The 7,976-nt window shown below is 39.8% G+C and overlaps 1 pseudogene; it reads left to right on the top strand.

The window, feature by feature from the left end:
• The first annotated feature begins 6,841 nt into the window (after nucleotides 1-6,841).
• LOC121019009 (cytochrome c oxidase subunit 7C, mitochondrial-like) lies at nucleotides 6,842-7,047 on the top strand (annotated as a pseudogene).
• The last annotated feature ends 929 nt before the right edge of the window (nucleotides 7,048-7,976 follow it).

The following is a 7,976-nucleotide window of genomic DNA, read 5'->3' as shown; positions in this document are numbered from 1 at the left end:
GTCTCAGGAAAGATGGGTTGTGCCAACACGCTGGGATATTTCCAGGCATGAGATGGGACTTACTCTGGCTGAGGGCGGCAAGCGGGGGTGCCGGCTTTCTGCTGTTTTGACATAAACTCTGAACAGCTGCATAGTCACATGACTTTTTTTAAGATGGGCTGGCAAAAGCATGGCCAGACGCTCCCCCAGAGGAACGGTGTGGGTCCACCCTGTGGGAATCCATAAAATTCGGGGTTTTGAAATTCAGTTGCTGCCTGTAATAAAAAAGCTTGGACACAGTCAGGGTGACCACAAGGTTCTGACAGAAACTGGGGACACAAGAGGGATGATTAGTTGCTCTTTAATCAGGTTTCCCCTTAAGAGTGGGGGTCATGAACTTTAAGCTCTGGGGCTACAGAATGGGAAAACCCCATATTCATTCTGTCATTCAGAACTGAAAGGCTACAGGGAGCAAAACAGCGCCACCTAGTAGAGGCCACTGCCACTTACACCAAAACCCACTCCCTTGCAATCTGGAGGTGCATTTCCACTGGAACAATTTAACCTGAGAATCAGCACAGCAGGCCTCTCCCCCAGAAGACCAGCACAAACAACTCACTTGCACCAACTCTACACTAACAGACTTCACCTCTAGGGGAAATAGGATCTAACTTCTCTTTTATTTCTATTCTTTATTGTTTATTATTATTTTCTTCATTTATTTTCTTATTTTTTCAATTCCCTTTGTTACTTTTTAGTATTTTTTTTAAGTTTTTTTACATTTTTAATTGTTTGTTTGTTTGTTTAGATCAAGCTTGGGAGGGGCAGAGAGAGAGGGAAGACAGAAATTCCAAGCAGGTTCCAGGCTGTTGGCACAGAGCCTGATGCAGGACTCAAACTCACAAACTGTGAGACCATGACTTGAGTTCAAATCAAGAGCTGGATGCTTAACTGACTGAGCCACCCAGGTGCCCTTATTTTTAATTTTTATATATACATATTATTTTTATTTTGATCTAATTAGTTGTTTTCATTTCATTTTATTATATTTTATTTTATTCTTGGATCTAGATTCTCTTAACAAGCAGAAAAAACACACAAGATCTAGTTTGTTTTTTCATTTTGTTTTGTTTTGTTTTGTTTGTTTTCTTTCTTTTCTTTCTCTCCTCTTTTCCTTTCTGGACAAAATGATGAGACGGAGAAACTCATCCCAAAAGAAAGAACAGGCAATAGAACTCACGGCCAGGAATTTAATCAACACAAATACAATTAAAATGTCTGAACTAGAATTTAAAACCACGATTATAAGAATACTAGCTGGGGATGGGGAAAAAAAAGCATAGAAGACACCAGAAAATCCCTTTCTGAAGAGATAAAAGAACTAAAATTTAGTCAGGCCAAAATTAAAAATGCTGTAACTAAGATGCAATCTCGGATGGATGCCATGACATCACAGTGAGGATGGATGAAGCAGAGTAGTAAATCAGTGATATAAAAGATAAAATTACATGGGAATGCAAGCTGGTGCACCCATTCTGGAAAACAGTATGGAGGTTCTTCAAAAAATTAAAAATAGAACTACCCTACGACCCAGCAATAGCACTACTAGGTATTTATCCAAGGGATACAGGTGTGCTGTTTTGAAGGGACACATGTACTCCCATGTTTATAGCAGCACTATCAACAATAGCCAAAGTATGGAAAGAGACCAAATGACCATCGATGGATGAATGGATAAAGACGATGTGGTATATATATATGTATGGAGTATTACTCAGCAATCAAAAAGAATGAAATCTTGCCATTTGCAACTACGTGGATGGAACTGGAGGGTATTATGCTAAGTGAAATTAGTCAGCGAAAGACAAATATATGACTTCACTCATATGAGGACTTTAAGAGACAAAACAGATGAACATAAGGGAAGGGAAATAAAAATATATAAAAACAGGGAGGGGGACAAAACATAAGAGACTCTTAAATATGGAAACAGAGGGTTCCTGGAGGGGTTGTGGGAAGGGGGATGGGCTAAATGGGTAAGGGGCATTAAGGAATCTACTCCTGAAATCATTGTTGCACTATATGCTAAGTGATGTGGATGTAAATTTAAAAAAATAAAATTAAATAAAATTAAATAAATGATAAAATTAAGGAAAATAATGAAGCAGAAAAAAGAAGGAAACACAGGCAAAAGATCACAATACAAGACTTAGAGAAATCAGCAACTTATTAAAGAATTACATTCATATCATAGAAGTCCCAGAAGATAAAAAGAAAGAAAAGGGGGGCAGAAGGATTATGTGAGCAAAGTATAGTTGAAAACTGCCCTAATCTGTGGAAGGACACAGACATCAAAATCCAAGAAGCACAGAGAACTTCCATTAAATTCAACAAAAGCAGACCATCACCAAGACATATCATAGTCTTGCCATAGGCCACAATTAACAACTTAGGAAACAACATATGTTGGCAAGGATGCAAAGAAAGGGGAACCCTCTTGCACTGTTAGTGGGAATGCAAACTGGTGCAGCCACTCTGGAAAACAGCATGGAGGTTCCTCAAAAAGCTTAATATAGAACTTCCCTCTGACCCAGCAATTGCACTATTAGGTATTAACTAAAAGGATACAAAAATACAGATTTGAAATGATGCAGGCACCACAATGTTTATAGCAGCATTATCAACAACAGCCAAACTATGAAGAGAGCCCAAACGTCCATCAAGTAATGAATGTATAAGGAAGATACAGTGTGTATGTGTTTATATAGAATGGAATATTACTCAGCCATCAAAAAGAATGTACTCTTGCATTTGCAATGGTGTGGATGAAACTAGAATGTATTATACTAAGTGAAGTCCATTACAGAAAGACTAATACTCTATGATTTCACTCATATGTGGAATTTAGAAACAAAACAGATGAACATATGGGAAGGGGGTGGAAGAGAAGAGAATTTTATTGGCAAAGTGCATAAAGCTGATTCATATTTGAGTTACACTCACATTATCCAAGAATGTAATGAGTTGAAATTTATCCTATAACAAAATACACATGTGGAAACGAAACCACAACTAACTAATACTGTGGAAAGTCACATATAAATGGAAGCTGATTACTATGGAATTGCAAAAACAGAGTAAGACAAAATTTAACCCAAAAAATTCTACATAAAAAAGATGTATTATTTAAAAGGAAACCTACTATGTATACAACTATAATTTTTAACAGTGACTGTGTACCCATGAAAAACAAGCATTTTGAATTAGACATGTCTTCATTGACAGTAAAATTATAAAGAATATTCATTAAAATCCACCATGAAAAGCTATGATAAAAATTTTTATAAATAAGCACTTATAAGACATGAAAAATATATTGCTATTAATATATTCCTCCTCATACAGAGTTTAAGGCTATAATCCCACATTTAGAACCAAGCAGAAAAACAAAAACTTTTCATCTCTAAACAGACAAATACCATCAAAGTTGTAAAATATGTTGACAATCACTTTAGAAAAATTAAATATTTGGGATTAAATTCAGATACATTCTGAGGAAAGTAGAAAAAATCGTACTGATTAATTTTTCCTGAAGTAAAATTACATGTATGAGCAAACCTTTTTTATTCAATCAGAATTTTACTAATTATCTATTTTACTTCTTATAAAGCACATGCCAATGTCATAGCAGAATTTTTGATTTAATAAATCAGAAATGAATCTCATGTATATATAATTAGAAAGTAAAAAATATATGACAAAGTCATAGGAACTTCTTATAAGACAAAATTATGAAATGATGCAATTATTAAGAAACAAGTTAACAATTGAGAATTTATTTTACACTGTGAGTTCTAAGTTTTAATGTTCTAGTTCCCCTATGGCATTAATTTATATAAGATTCTAAGAAACAAAAAGATACATTAAATGATTTCATCATTGAGGAATGAAACACATGGAGTGGAAATTTCTAGTTTTAGCTAATACAAAAAAAAAATGAACTTTTGAAGTGAAATAAAGGACTAGATTCTCTCATTTTAGGGAGGTGTTTTGTTACCTGATGAAATTACCTAACACCATTCTGTGTAAAACCTTTGTAACATTGGAAATCATAAATCAATAAACACATGATATTGGTCTCCACTGTTCCAGGATTTCTATACCAAACCACAATATGCCCACACTACCCTGACACACTTCTCACAGGAGGCAAAGCAGAATTTAGAAAGGCTTTAGCATAAAGTTCCTCATAAATATGGAGATTTCCCCGGGGCCCTCAAAGCAATGGAGCAGCTTTCAGAATATGGAGGCCCTCACACTGCAAGGAAAGTCTCCTGGCCCTCGCAGTGGACAGGATGGGCCATCACTGGAGCTAAAGTCAAATCCTTACAGAACATAGAGCATGATAATGTTGGATACCAGATGTCCTATCATGAGAGGGAGAGACCTAAAACTAGGCTTCTCAAACTTTTATTCAAGGAGAGCTACTGGAACCACATTTTAAGGTCTATCTTCCTCCTTCACATTTGGACCCCACCTCTGTCATCTGCTTCATTCATTCAACCTACCTGGGTGTGAGGCTACCTTCTCCTTTCTCTTCACTCCCCATAGCTCCTTCTTTTGCTCCAAAAAGATGTCTAGGTCTGGCTTAGACACAAGACCTGTTTAGTAGAAAAAAGAAATGAGTATTGTTAGAGATTCTAACTTTCAATCCAGTATTGCACTCAGCAGATAAGAGAGGACATTGTAAAATTCTAAGAAATGATTTCCCAAAGGCTGTTACCCAATAGCCCCTTTAGAACACATAGGAGGGATTTCCAATGTTCAGATCTTGACCTCCACTTCCAAGTACTAGACACAATGATAAAGAGTGGAAATTGGTGTTTGAGATGTGGGCAGGACCATTTTATGCCACTTAATGTTTAGAATTGCCACTAATCTACAGAAATGATGCTACTCTAAGGAAGAGGAAGCTAAAGCTGAAAAGGAAACATCATGAAGATATTTCTTTACATCTACAAACTCCTACTTCTTTCCCTTACTGCAGGGATCTGAATCCCAGTCATGCAAAGAAGAAGCTTCCAAGAGACTGTCTTCAAAGGAAGGAACAAAACCCTGAGTGTGGTTTGGGAAGTCTGGAGGGAGTTATCCTCACCAAAAAGAGGAGGTGTCCATGGGTCTCTAACATCACATCCCTGTATAGTTCCCCCTGACTGTGATTTATGAATCTCCATTCCTGAGAGAATTCTACGGCCACATCTCTGAAGGTCAGCACTCCCTGCAACAAATACCACAGTTACCAAGTGGACACAGGCAGAGTTCATATGGTACCTATGATGAAAGAGGGAGTTAATGTCACCAGCTAGACTCCAAGACCTGACCTTTACTGCTTACCTGCTTGTACCCGCTGACCTTAGCCCCTCATTTTACTTAACCTCTTCTTTCCGTCTTATCTTTTACTTCAGGCCATAGTCTCATGGTCATAGTCTCCCATGAGGGAAATAGAAACTAACAAAAGGTAATGACTGCCCTGAGGAAGAGCTTGGGCAGGCCCAGGTTGAGCTTACTTCCCACTTATATCTAAGCAGATCAACTATGGAGTAACTCATGGAGTGAGGACTTGCCTTGACCTCATTGTAATACCAAAATCTCCACGTAAGGAGGAGCACAAACCTCATTTACGTAATATACGAAGCATGATAGAACTGGTTGTTTTTTTTTTTTTAAGTTTATTTATTTATTTTGAGAGAGACAGAGAGAGTGGGAGAGGAGGGGAAAGAGAAGTAGACAGAGAATCCTAAGCAGGCTCTGTGCTGTCCATGCAGAGCCTGATGCAGGGCTCAAACCCACAAAACTGTGAGATCATGACTTGAGCTGAAACCAAGAGTCGGACACTTACCTGATTGAGCCAACCAGGTGCCCCTCGAACTTCTTTCTTTTTAAAAAAATTTTTAGGGGCGCCTGGGTGGCTCAGTCGGTTAAGCGTCCGACTTCAGCTCAGGTCACGATCTCGCGGTCTGTGAGTTCGAGCCCCGCATCGGGCTCTGGGCTGATGGCTCAGAGCCTGGAGCCTGCTTCCGATTCTGTGTCTCCCTCTCTCTCGGCCCCTCCCCCCGTTCATGCTCTGTCTCTCTCTGTCTCAAAAATAAATAAACGTTAAAAAAAAATTTAAAAAAAATTTTAATATTTATTTTTGGGAGAGAAACAGAGCACAAATGGAGGAGGGACAGAGAGAGAAGGAGACAGAATTTGAAGCAGCTCCAGGCTCTGAGCTGTCAGCATAGAGCCCGACATGGGGCTTGAACTCACAGACTGGACTGCGAGAGCATGACCTGAGCAGAAGTTGGTCACTCATCTGACTGAGCCTACCAGGTGCCCCTAGAACTGCTTTCTCAAGGCGCATGTGTGACCTTATGCCCAACTCTACATAGATGATAAAGCTCCCCTTTCCAAATATCCGTCCTAACCTTAAATAAAAGGAAATCATTCCCCCTTACTCTGTGAGTCTGTTTTAGAAGTTATTCCCTGTGGGGGTGCCTGGGTGGCTCCGTTGGTTAAACATCCAACTCTTGATTTCCCTTGGGTCATGATCTCACAGTTCATGAGTTTGAGCCCCACATGGGGCTCAGCACTGATAGCAAGGAGCCTGCTTGGGATTTTCTCTCCCTCCCTCTCTCTCTGCCCCTGCCCCACTGGTACTATCTCTCTCTCTCAAAATAAACGAACTTAAAAAAAAAAAAACAAAAAAAAACAACCTTACCCCTCTGTCTCTTACACACCAGGGAACAACAGTGTCTTGAAAAGAGAACTTGGTATGCTGATGTTATTCCTACCATCTGGAATCTCTGCACCTTTCACAGAACTTCCAACAGCACTATGTTGGGACAGAGCATCCAAGGGTTCACAACATCTGTGGTCCATAGGAGCCACTATGAGGAGGGCCCAGGGAAGAATTTGCCCTTTTCAGTGGAAAACAAGTGACAGTTACTAATTATGATGACTATGTATTTTGGATCTGGATTTGCTGCCCCCTTTTTTATGGTAAGACACCAACTGCTTAGCAAATAAGGATGTTTTCATTAATCCATTACACAGACGTGGAAAGGAGCATTTTAAGAGGTGCAGTCTCTTTGAAAAATGGATCAGGGACGCCTGGGTGGCGCAGTCGTTTAAGCGTCCAACTTCAGCCAGGTCACGATCTCGCGGTCCGGGAGTTCGAGCCCCGCGTCGGGCTCTGGGCTGATGGCTCAGAGCCTGGAGCCTGTTTCCGATTCTGTGTCTCCCTCTCTCTCTGCCCCTCCCCCGTTCATGCTCTGTCGCTCTCTGTCCCAAAAAAATAAATAAATGTTGAAAAAAAAATTTAAAAAAAAAAAAAAGAAAAATGGATCAAACTCTTGAATACAACATACTCAATATGTTTGTAAATAAATTTATGGCATTACTTCTTAATGCCTCTTTTCTGAAAAAATAAATAAATAACTTAAAAAAAAAAAGTTATTCCCTGTGATCTCCTTTTTGGCTGCACATGAAGTTTCCTTTGTGTGTGATATGCCCCGATTTGAGAGACCCCCCCCCAAAACTAACCACCAGAGTCCAGAGTCAAAGCCAAGCGGCAAGGGTCGTTTGTTGCAGGTTCGAACCCGGTCCTCCGCGCACTTGTTGCCAGTGACGCTAAGAGGCCCAGAGCAAGGCTCTTACAGCTTCTTTTATAGACAGGCACAAACAAGTTAGGGATTTTTTGCAGTTACAGAGCTGTTATTGGTTGACATTTAAATTTGAACGCTCAGCAGAACTTGTTTGGTTCCCGCCTTTATTTCAAACCACTCAGCAGAACTTGATTGGTTCCCGCCTTTAGGTCAGACTACAACCGGGCATGCCCTGGCTGGTTTCTGGAATCGCCCGGCGCGCCCCGGGGGGGGCGTCTTTTCTTTGCAGTTGTGAGTACACCTGGTAATTTTTCTGTTAGTGTGTCATGTGACAACCCCATATGGTGTAGT

Source organism: Herpailurus yagouaroundi, unplaced genomic scaffold, assembly GCF_014898765.1.
Source record: "Herpailurus yagouaroundi ecotype Mexico unplaced genomic scaffold, PumYag 220, whole genome shotgun sequence".
Lineage (NCBI taxonomy): Eukaryota > Metazoa > Chordata > Mammalia > Carnivora > Felidae > Herpailurus > Herpailurus yagouaroundi.
Note: the sequence above shows the minus strand (reverse complement) of the source record. Positions and strands in the feature narration are given on the sequence as shown.